Consider the following 10,384-nt stretch of genomic DNA (forward strand, 5'->3'; position numbering starts at 1 on the left):
TTGCAAAACATTTCTAACCACACCTCAGAATGAATTCCTTCCATCTCAGCATTTACCCGTTCTTAGCGATAAATCCATCTGGGAGATTAGCTTAAAATTCGGGACCGCTAAATGAATGGGCTGCGCCAATTCATAGCGGCAATGAAAAGGAGTCTCGCAAAGTATCGTAAAATGAACAGAATAACCCTCAATCCCCACGCGTCCCACAAGTGCTACTCGACCTGCAAGGGGTCACAGCTTAAGGATAAGGGGGAAATCCTTTAAAACCGAGACGAGAAGAACTTTTTTCACACACAGAGTGGTGAATCTCTGGAACTCTCTGCCACAGAAGGAAGTCAATGCCAGTTCATTGGCTATATTTAAGAGGGAGTTAGATGTGGCCCTTGTGGCTAAGGGGATCAGAGGGTATGGAGAGAAGGCAGGTACGGGATACTGAGTTGGATGATCAGCCATGATCACATTGAATGGCGGTGCAGGCTCGAAGGGCCGAATGGCCTACTCCTGCACCTAATTTCTATGTTTCTATGTTTCTTTGTTATGTCCATTGTGCTTTGTTTCATTTTGAATGACTGGTCCCTGTAATTTAAAATTGCCATTACCTATTTATCAACAGGCGATTTTTCATATTACCCTCGCGACTAGACTTTACAAATGACATAGAACTGAAAATTGCTTATTTCCCTAACACACACACTCACCAAATACGGTGATCAGGCAGCCACTTCCATTCCCGATAACCTGATGCTGTGACTTTACTTGACAGTAATACAGGCCGGAGTCAGCGGCACGCACATTTTGGAGAGTAAATATTCCCCTTCCAGAATCTATCGTAAATTGTTTTCTACTGTCCGGTTCAAGGAATGTCTTCATGCCGTCCCTCCACCAATTAACGCCAATATTGTCTTTCGATATTGGAAATGTGCAATACATGATAGCATGTTCACCGCCGCCAACGTCCAAGGTGACAGGGAATTGGGACACTCTGGTCGAATAGACTTCGGTAGCTGTCGGGAAAAAAGCAAGAGCAATTGAAACAGTTGTAAACACTGGACAGAGAAAACAGGAACCAACTGTCGAAAAGCACGAAACAACTATAAACCCACGAGGGCCTAATAGATGAACCTAATAGCTCGAAACCAGGTCCGAATTTACGAAAAATAATACTTAGACCAGAAATGGCACACATTTTAACTATACCCTGCGTTAGTATGACCAGAAGAGCCATGGACCAAACTCTAACTTTCACCGACATATTACAAGAATAAATTGTCAACTTGTTGTTAGTTTACTCAAAACTTGCTCTGCGGAAAAGGAAATTATGAGTAAATATATGAAACGTGTCCGTGACGTAATATATCCCACGACTGTGGCTCGTGCGGCGGGAGAGGTCATAGCTCGGCCCATTCCCATTGTAACAAAGCCTTCCAATACTTCCTGAATTGGATATATGTTTGTATTGTTTTTATGGTGGTGGGTTCTGGCTTGTTTTATTGTAGTGTAAATATTATTTTTAATAATTGAATAAATTTTGTTGGAATAAAAAAATAATAATTAAAAAAAAATACTTCCTGAATCATGTTCACAACCTCCTCCCGTAGCATCCAGATTTTTACTCGGAATTAAATTTGCATCAGCTGCCTACTCAGTTAATTGTCACAAATCGTTTCCGCGTAGAAGGTAAGGAGTGCTTGTGAATATTTAGATGCACAAACGTAGACACCCACCTTCCTTTGAATCTCCCCCCCCCCCCCCCTTCCCAATTTGTGTTGTGCTCTTTCGCTCTTTCGATTATATACATTCAAACAACAATCACCCATTTCGTTTCTTCCTGTTCAGCCCTCACCATCGCCATCCGCAGCTTTCTATTGATTATGTTTCCATCTGACGTTTTTCACACTAACTCCGGTTGCTATTCCTACAAAACCAAATCTCCATACTGGTTTTTGTTAACTAATATTTCTACTATTTTCATAAACACCATTGCAGCAATATTCTATGGGGAGTCCAGCAGAAAATTGGCGCCAAGCCGCGACAGCTAACGTATGAACGAAATCTAGGTTTTTTCTTCCGATAATGCACAGTAGATCAATCAACTTATGCTGTTGACATCCACACAACACAGGAGAATAGGGGCTGTAAATTAATCGAATGGGCCAATATAAATTAGGGAGATTTAAACCAAACTGTTAATCTTATAATTTCCTCCAAAGTATTGTTTTAAAAATCGTAGAAATGAAGGGTTACTTAAAGTTTGGACTACAGGCAAGAAGCCAACGTTGTGAGCGAGGCGGTTTGAACTCTTTATGTTTTCCCCGTATCGTGGTTATACTCACATTCCTCTGCACAAATCAATGATTTTGGCTTCAGAACACACATTAAATTGCACGAGCAGAAACCTGTTGTAGACCAAATGGTTAAGTAATTTTCGTGTAATTTAAATGTTTGATGCGCCTCACTTAGAGACCTTGTGCCGTTCAATGGGAGGACATAATATTCCAAATATACACAGTAATTCTCTGGATATTTTTTAAATTACTGAAATCGGGCAGGACCGTATCGCAGTAGTAGAGTTGCTGCACTTACAGCGCCAGAGACCTGGGTTCGATCCCGACTGCGGGTGCTGTCTGTATGGAGTTTGTACGTTCGTCCCATGACTGGCTTGGGCTTTCTCTGGGCGCTCCGGTTTCCGCCCACATTCCAAAGACGTACATGTTCGTAGGTTGATTGGCTTCGGTAAAGATTGTAAATTGTCCCTAGCGTGCAGGATAGTGCTAATGTACGGGGTGATCGCTGGTCGGCGCGGACTCGAAGGGCCTGTTTCCGCGCTGTATCTCTAAACTATTGCTAAAAAAACTGCTTCTGTAAATGGCTTCTATTTGAACTTCCATGTAAAGATTGCGTAATTTCGGGTTTAAGTCTGTCCACATTAACCGTTCAAACGAAGAGCTGCAACAAGAACATTCCGGTTTGTGATGCTGGTCTTGAAGATAATGAAGACTGGACTCAGATTTAAAGCGGCACGTTGTTTCTTTTTTAGTGAAGTCAGCAGTGTAAAGAAACCAGCGGCAGTTCGAGAAAACCTCAGTACACGGCAAATCTGACAAATTAAGGATTTCTGTGCATGTTTGCAAGCTACTGTCAGCGAAGGGCTGTTCTGCAACAATGGACCAATAATAATCTTACAAAATGGATTTGAAGAATTTTATTTGCCACATTTTGAGGAAATGCATCGGTATATTCCCATTGTTTAATAGAAAAGAATATTGTGATACCGCAAGCGAAAACTGAAAAAGATCATAGAAACATAGAAACATAGAAATTAGGTGCAGGAGTGGGCCATTCGGCCCCTCGAGCCTGCACCGCCATTCAATATGATCATGGCTGATCATCCAACTCAGTATCCCGTACCTGCCTTCTCTCCATACCCTCTGATCCCCTTGGTCACAAGGGCCACATCTAACTCCCTCTTAAATATAGCCAATGAACTGGCCTCAACTACCCTATGTGGCAGAGAGTACCAGAGATTCACCACTCTCTGTGTGAAAAAACGTTCTCCTCATCTCGGTTGTAAAGGATTTCCCCCTTATCCTTAAGCTGTGACCCCTTGTCCTGGACTTCCCCATCATCGGGAACAAGCTTCCTGCATCTAGCCTGTCCAACCCCTTAAGAATTTTGTAAGTTTCTATAAGATCCCCTCTCAATCTCCTAAATTCTAGAGAGTATAAACCAAGTCTATCCAGTCTTTCTTCATAAGACAGTCCTGACATCCCAGGAATCAGTCTGGTGAACCTTCTCTGCACTCCCTCTGTGGCAATAATGTCCTTCCTCAGATGTGGAGACCAAAACTGTACGCAATACTCCAGGTGTGGTCTCACCAAGACCCTGTACAACTGCAATAGAACCTCCCTGCTCCTATACTCAAATCCTTTTGCTACGAAAGCCAACATACCATTCGCTTTCTTTACTGCCTGCTGCACCTGCATGCCTACCTTCAATCATGTTTGCATTATTAATTTAACTTCGATTAAATGGTTCCAAAATGGCTCCTATATTTTTAAAGTTTCATTAAATTAGATTAATTTAGTAAACAGGAGGCGCGGAAAGCTTTGGGCAACATAATTTTGTTTTCCATAACGTTAGACCCTTACATTGTTGATGACGCCATCGCAGATGCGTTTTCCAAATATTATTAACAATGCCCGATGGGAATAATTGGTTAGATTGCGTTTTTATTCTCCTTTCGACAAGATGTGTTGGATTGCCATTAACAAGAAAATACTGTTTTCTCCCGTTCGGTGGAAATGACTGGAATCCTGCAACAGGTCAGATTGCGAAATAGAACTAACGTCTCGAGTTGATCATTTCTGTTATAATATAGAAATATTTACTGTTTCTCTTTCTCCACAGATTGTCCTCGACGCCTAGAATTCACAATATTTCGTGATTAATTTCAGATTACAAAGTATCCGCAATCTAGCATTATCCAGTGATTATCTTGCCACAACTTTGTTTCCAAGTGATCGCAGCGGTAGAGTTGCTGCCTAACAGCACTTGCAGCGCCGGGGACCCGGGTTCGATCCCGACTACGGGGACTGTCTGTACGGAGTTTGTACGTTCTCCCCGTGACCGCGTGGGCTTTCTTTCTCCGGTTTCTTCCCACACTCCAAAGACGTGCAGGCATGTAGGTAAATGGCTTGGTAAATGTAAAAAATGTCCCTAGCGTGGGTAGGATAGTGTTAATATGCGTTGATCGCTTATCGGCGCGGACCCATTGGGCCGAAGGGCCAGTTTTCGCGCTGCATCTCTAAACTAAATTAAACAAAACTGGAATTTAGATGTAGACTGAAGATGTAAATGCACTAAATGCATATCTCCGACGGTCATCAATTGCGAGATATTGCCAGTCCATCTGCATTCTCCTTATCCATTCGAGCGGCCCCTAAAGTCTATGAACTTTATAGTTAATGCCAGCAAGTTGCCTCTAATTACAGGCGATATCTTCTTATTATCAATAGAATCATCACAACTTGTCAAATGTTGTATGGAATACGAACTAAGCGCACCCACATAGGTCAAGTGCACAGGGGTAGTCTGACCAGTAACCCTCACGGATATATTTCAGCTCCTCTATGCCGGAGAGGCACCACACGTCTCTGCTCTTCTGAGCAAAAGTGACAACGCGTCAACCATATTAAATACCCGGGACTCCAAGCAGGCAAGAATGATGAAACAGGTATATGGACGGAAATGAATGGAGGGTTATGTTCTGAGTGCAGGTAGATGGGACTAGGTGACAGTAAGTGTTCGGCACGGACCAGAAGGGCCGAGATGGCCTGTTTCCGTGCTGTAATTGTTATATGGTTATATTATATGGTTATATTTAAAAATCAGCCATTTAATTGCCATGAAGAAGTTTACCACGTATTTATTTATTTCCCAGAACGAACACGAAATAATTAAGGAAAGAACAATAAAGGAAAGAAGGGTCTCAACCCGAAACGTCACCCATTCCTTCTCTCCAGTGATGCTGCCTGTCCCACTGTGTTACTCCAGCATTTTGTGTCTACCTGCGAAATAATGAAGATTACAGTACAATCTTAGAAATGTTTCATTGACGGAAGCGGACTTTTAAGCAATGGTCTTAAATTAAACTTCTTGTTCTACACTTTAGTTTCTAAGATGATAACGCGAGCCGTCCGTGACTTGTTTGTTTCAGATAGGCACAGCATTCGACCGCAAGCCTTTCCATGACGTCGCCAGCAGACTCACGAGAACAGTTCTATTTTCATGCTGTGTGTTATTTCTATTTTGTCAAGCTAGAAATGCAGCGGTCAGTTAGTTAGTCAGTAGATGATTAGTTAGTCAGTAGACGATGGAAAAAAACTTACAAAAAAAAAAAAAAAAAAAAAAAAAAAAAAAAAAAAAAAAAAAAAAAAAAAAAAAAAAAAAAAAAAAAAAAAAAAAAAAAAGAAAAAAAAAATAAAAAAAAAAAAAAAAAAAAAAACAAAAATAAAAAAAAAAAAAAAAAAAAAAACAAACGTAGTTTCGATGCATCTTTTTTTTAGAAACGTTGCAGAAGCTCGCATGGACCCATTCGTGTTTGCTAATTACAAGCAGAAGTCTAAAATATATCTGATTCGGAGGGCATACGCTTCGTCCTAATCGAACAAGTAAGAGGCATCTAAAAAAGCGCATAACAAGGACGGCGTATACGCATATACATAATTTAATTTAAGTATGCAGATTACTATACTAGCCATACTAGCCCTCTGGAAACCAGTCCCTTCAGACCACAACACCATACTAGCGCTCCAGAAAGCCCCCCACCCCACTGGCCACCAATATTGGTATTTGTTGAGAGGTGGGTTACTTGAAGTTGGAGGTCAATATTCATACCGCTGTGGGGTAAGCTTCCCAAGCGAAATATTCGGTGCTCTTCCTCCAATTTGCACTGAGCCCCACTCTGATGGGGGTGTTAAAGTGTTTAGTAATGGGAGATCTGGTAGGTTTATGCGGAGGTTTATGCTTCGCTACTAAACTGTGGGAAATCGATTTCCTGTGGTCATTAGGAATAGTACTTAGCGAAGAGAATTTGCAGATAATTGTCCTGGTCAATCTTGTGGATATTTGATTTTGAAATAAATTATCTAGATTTGCAGGTATGTGGCCCGCTGCTTGAGTCGGTGGCACAAGTTCATGGAAATTCGGGTGTCAGGGGTTATGGGGAGAAGACAGGAGAGTGGAGTTAGGAGGGAGAGATAGATCACCCATGGTTGAATGGCGGAGTAGACTTGATGGGACGAATGGCCTAATTCTATTCCTACCACATGACCTTATGACAGGTTAAACTCATTCACAAGAGTTAATGTTATTAAACTATCCACAAGAGCAGTAGATTATAATTTCAGATAAGGGGAAATCGAGCTATTGAGAAGCGAGAAGGGAAAGGCAAACACGACTAAATTGCCACATTATCCCAAGAGCAAGAGTATACATATGGCCTGTGGCACACTCTGGCATTCACATTATTTCACTATGTCATAGGTGCATCAGTGGAAAGAATCATAAACAGTTTGCAATTTGTGCATAGTCTTGATATTATTAAGTTGCATCACCATCCAGTGTGGACGATTTAATTCACACCTTTAGTTGAATACAGCACAATGGATTTGATGTAAACAAAAATCTGCCCATGTAAGTGACCAAGTGACATACATTTCTGAAGGTCAGTCTGAAGACGGGATCCAATCCGCAAGATCGTCTCTCCATTTCCCTCAACAGATTTAGCCTGCCTGCTGATTTCATGCAGTTCAAGATTCCAGCACCTTCAGTCTCTTGTGACACCATATATTATTTCGTAATGAATTATCAGGATCTATTGAAAATCATAATTCATCCAAGACGAATCAATCGTATTTGATTAAATAACATTAGTTTCCCATCTATTTATCGGATTGATTTCATAATGGGACGTACAGGATGAATACAGTGACAAGTGGGGCGCACTGTTTCAGCATCCAGAACACAGTCCGCAGGGAGCTGCATGGACGGTTACTACACATTAAGATATTTGAGACTGTCATTGCTGGGATCTTGAGAAAAACAGCAAAGCGGTGGAGGAACTCAGCAGGCGAGGCAGCATCTGTGGAGGGAATGGGCAGACGACGTGTCAGGTTAGAACCCTTCTTCAGAATAGTGTGCATTAAGCTGGAAGATAGCTGGGGTGGGACAAAACCGATCCAGTGATAGGTGGATGCAGTTGATGGGTGAAATTGTCATGTTGAGAAGGCGGCGGTTGTATATGTAAGAAGGGAAGGGTGTGTGTGTATGCGTGCGTGTGTGTGTGTGTGTGTGTGTGTGTGTGTGTGTGTGTGTGTGTTTGTATGCGCGCGTTTCTATGTGTTTTTCGCCGGGTGGGGGGGGGGGGGGGAGGGGGGGGGGGGGGGGGGGGGGGGGGGGGGTTGGATCTCAGAACACGAGCGCTCAGTCCGCCAAGGTCTGCTGGTGCTTCCAGTCACTACATGCTGATGCACGTACTGATTTGTTTTGCTTTACACGTGGACCATATGAAGTTGCCAACAGTAATGTCTGGGCAAATGGAACCATCCGTGCAGAACTTACATATTCTGTTCCACTGTAGGTGGCTATGCCACTGGCGTCACTGAGGCGCTTTGCTCCGCCAGGCTATCATCACATGACTGACTAATTCCATTTCATTACAAGTGTATTCATTAGTGGTGCACTTGATTGGTTGATGGGTTTCTTCAGATTTCCTTCTCTGGTTTGTGTTGACGTTAGTGTATTTCGAAACAAATGAGAGGACAAAGGCTCAGGTGCATTGAAAAAGCATGGAATTTAATGAAGGGAAAATATATTGGTTGCACAACTGAATAATCGGCGGGTTTTTTTTAATCAGACATCATTAAGTGACATGTTATCACGAACGGACGTGGCCATAGTTTCTTCACAAAGCACCAGCGAAATTATTCACATTTGAGAACAGAAGTAAAATAAACAAACACGATCTTTAAAATTTACAACAAATGCAAACTGGCACGTTCATCCCTGCTTTCAGAAAGTGTTGGATGCTTGTTAGATGATGGTCACTTACACCAAAACATTGACTCAATGCAGGTGAAAACGACCTGCAGCTCCAACGATTGTTACCATGGGAGTTCATTAGCTTGGCTGCAATGATCATAACGTAGCAATATTTCCGCCTGCAATTATTCACAGTCTACAGCTTCGATTTCCAGCTTCGCTCCTTCTTTAAAACATTTCCATCTGCATAAGGTACATGTTCCTCTTTCTGGTTAAATGTTACTGCTGATTGGAGTTGAGTAACTGCAAATCGACATGATACAACCTAAAATTTATCATCTTTAGTCTGTGAAAGTAATTTATATCGGCCATTAGTCAATTACCCTCTGGTGGCACAAAGAATACGATTTTGAAACAAAATACTGCCAGTCTCATAGAGAATGTATATACATTTCAGGATTCATACTCATCCATGAGACTGCACCAACGTGCAAACAAATATGGAATTGCTATCCGTCATCTTTAATGATACACGGGCACGGGATTAAAAGTGCTTCACTGCAAGTTGGGGAACTGCTTCTAATGAGTTGAGAAAACAGTAGTTTATTCTAAAACTGCATTGCGCGCTACTGCTGGGGTGGATTATTCTGTGTTTTAGTGTTGTTTCGTTGAGTTAGCGATCTTCCAGTGATCTGCCAGTAGCAAATTGTTATCAGATTTTTTTTTTGCCATTCTTCACTAATTTCCTTTCCCTGATTTCACTTAGTGTTGATCTTCGGTGCTACTAATCATTCCTGGCCCACAGAACAACATTAGCTTTCTTCGTTATTGCCGATCATTTGTATGAACGTAAATGGAATCTGCTTTAGGGGGCAGACGAATAGTAGATTTAAAGTAGCAAACATTTAATATTACGTATTAAAAATGCTGATAATGCAAAGTACAATTTTAAGATTCGCTGATAGACCGTTTAACCTATATTGCCATGGGGTAGATGCTACATTGAACCTGCCTACACAATTGTCAGGAAATCAATGGTCGCTCGGAAATAGAGTTGTTTATAGTGTCCTTGGGCTGAAATCATCCAACATGGTGTACTCTACTTATCGAGACCACACACAAGATTAGAAGTTATTCAACCAGAGCTGAACACACGTCTCGGCATCTGCATACAATGGTGGCTGCCTTGCGCATCTTGTGCTTCTAGTGCGTGGTGGTGGGAAAGATTGGTGGAAACAGGGCCGCGACGTGCACGCTCCTTCCTTGACCCCATTGCATACTTGGTAGATTGAAAGTGTTATCACTGCACTCTGCTTAATATCCGTCGGCTTCGGCACCACTACCGAATTTCGGTGAATTCAGTAACCGATGGAGACAACAAAAATAAACGACGATTGAAACATTGACATGGGAAGATGTAAGATTTATATCTCGAGTTTTATTTTTGTCATTGTTAATGGTCAGTTTTATTCTCAATTGTTTTATTGTTTTGCAATCGAATAGCATTTACTGCCCTTGTTTTTTTAAACACAATTATGATTAAGACCGAGAATACCGTAAGATGTGTATAAATCTCACCATTTTGTGCCTTTAATTGGAGCCTTATCAAGATAATGGCCAAAACTAAAACTGCCAAGACACCCACTGCGCATCCGATAATTAGGTTTTTATCTGCATCTTATGGATCAAGAGAGAAACAGGGGAAATGTGAACGACATAATATATAGAAATATATACACATTTAGGAATTTAGCGATAACATTTGTGATTTTGAAACTTTGATCTCTCATTACGAATAAACACGGGTCGTATCTAGCCATTGTCCCCCGTGTTTGAGCAGTTG

Source organism: Leucoraja erinacea, chromosome 17 (genome assembly GCF_028641065.1).
Source record: "Leucoraja erinacea ecotype New England chromosome 17, Leri_hhj_1, whole genome shotgun sequence".
NCBI classification, from domain to species: domain Eukaryota; kingdom Metazoa; phylum Chordata; class Chondrichthyes; order Rajiformes; family Rajidae; genus Leucoraja; species Leucoraja erinaceus.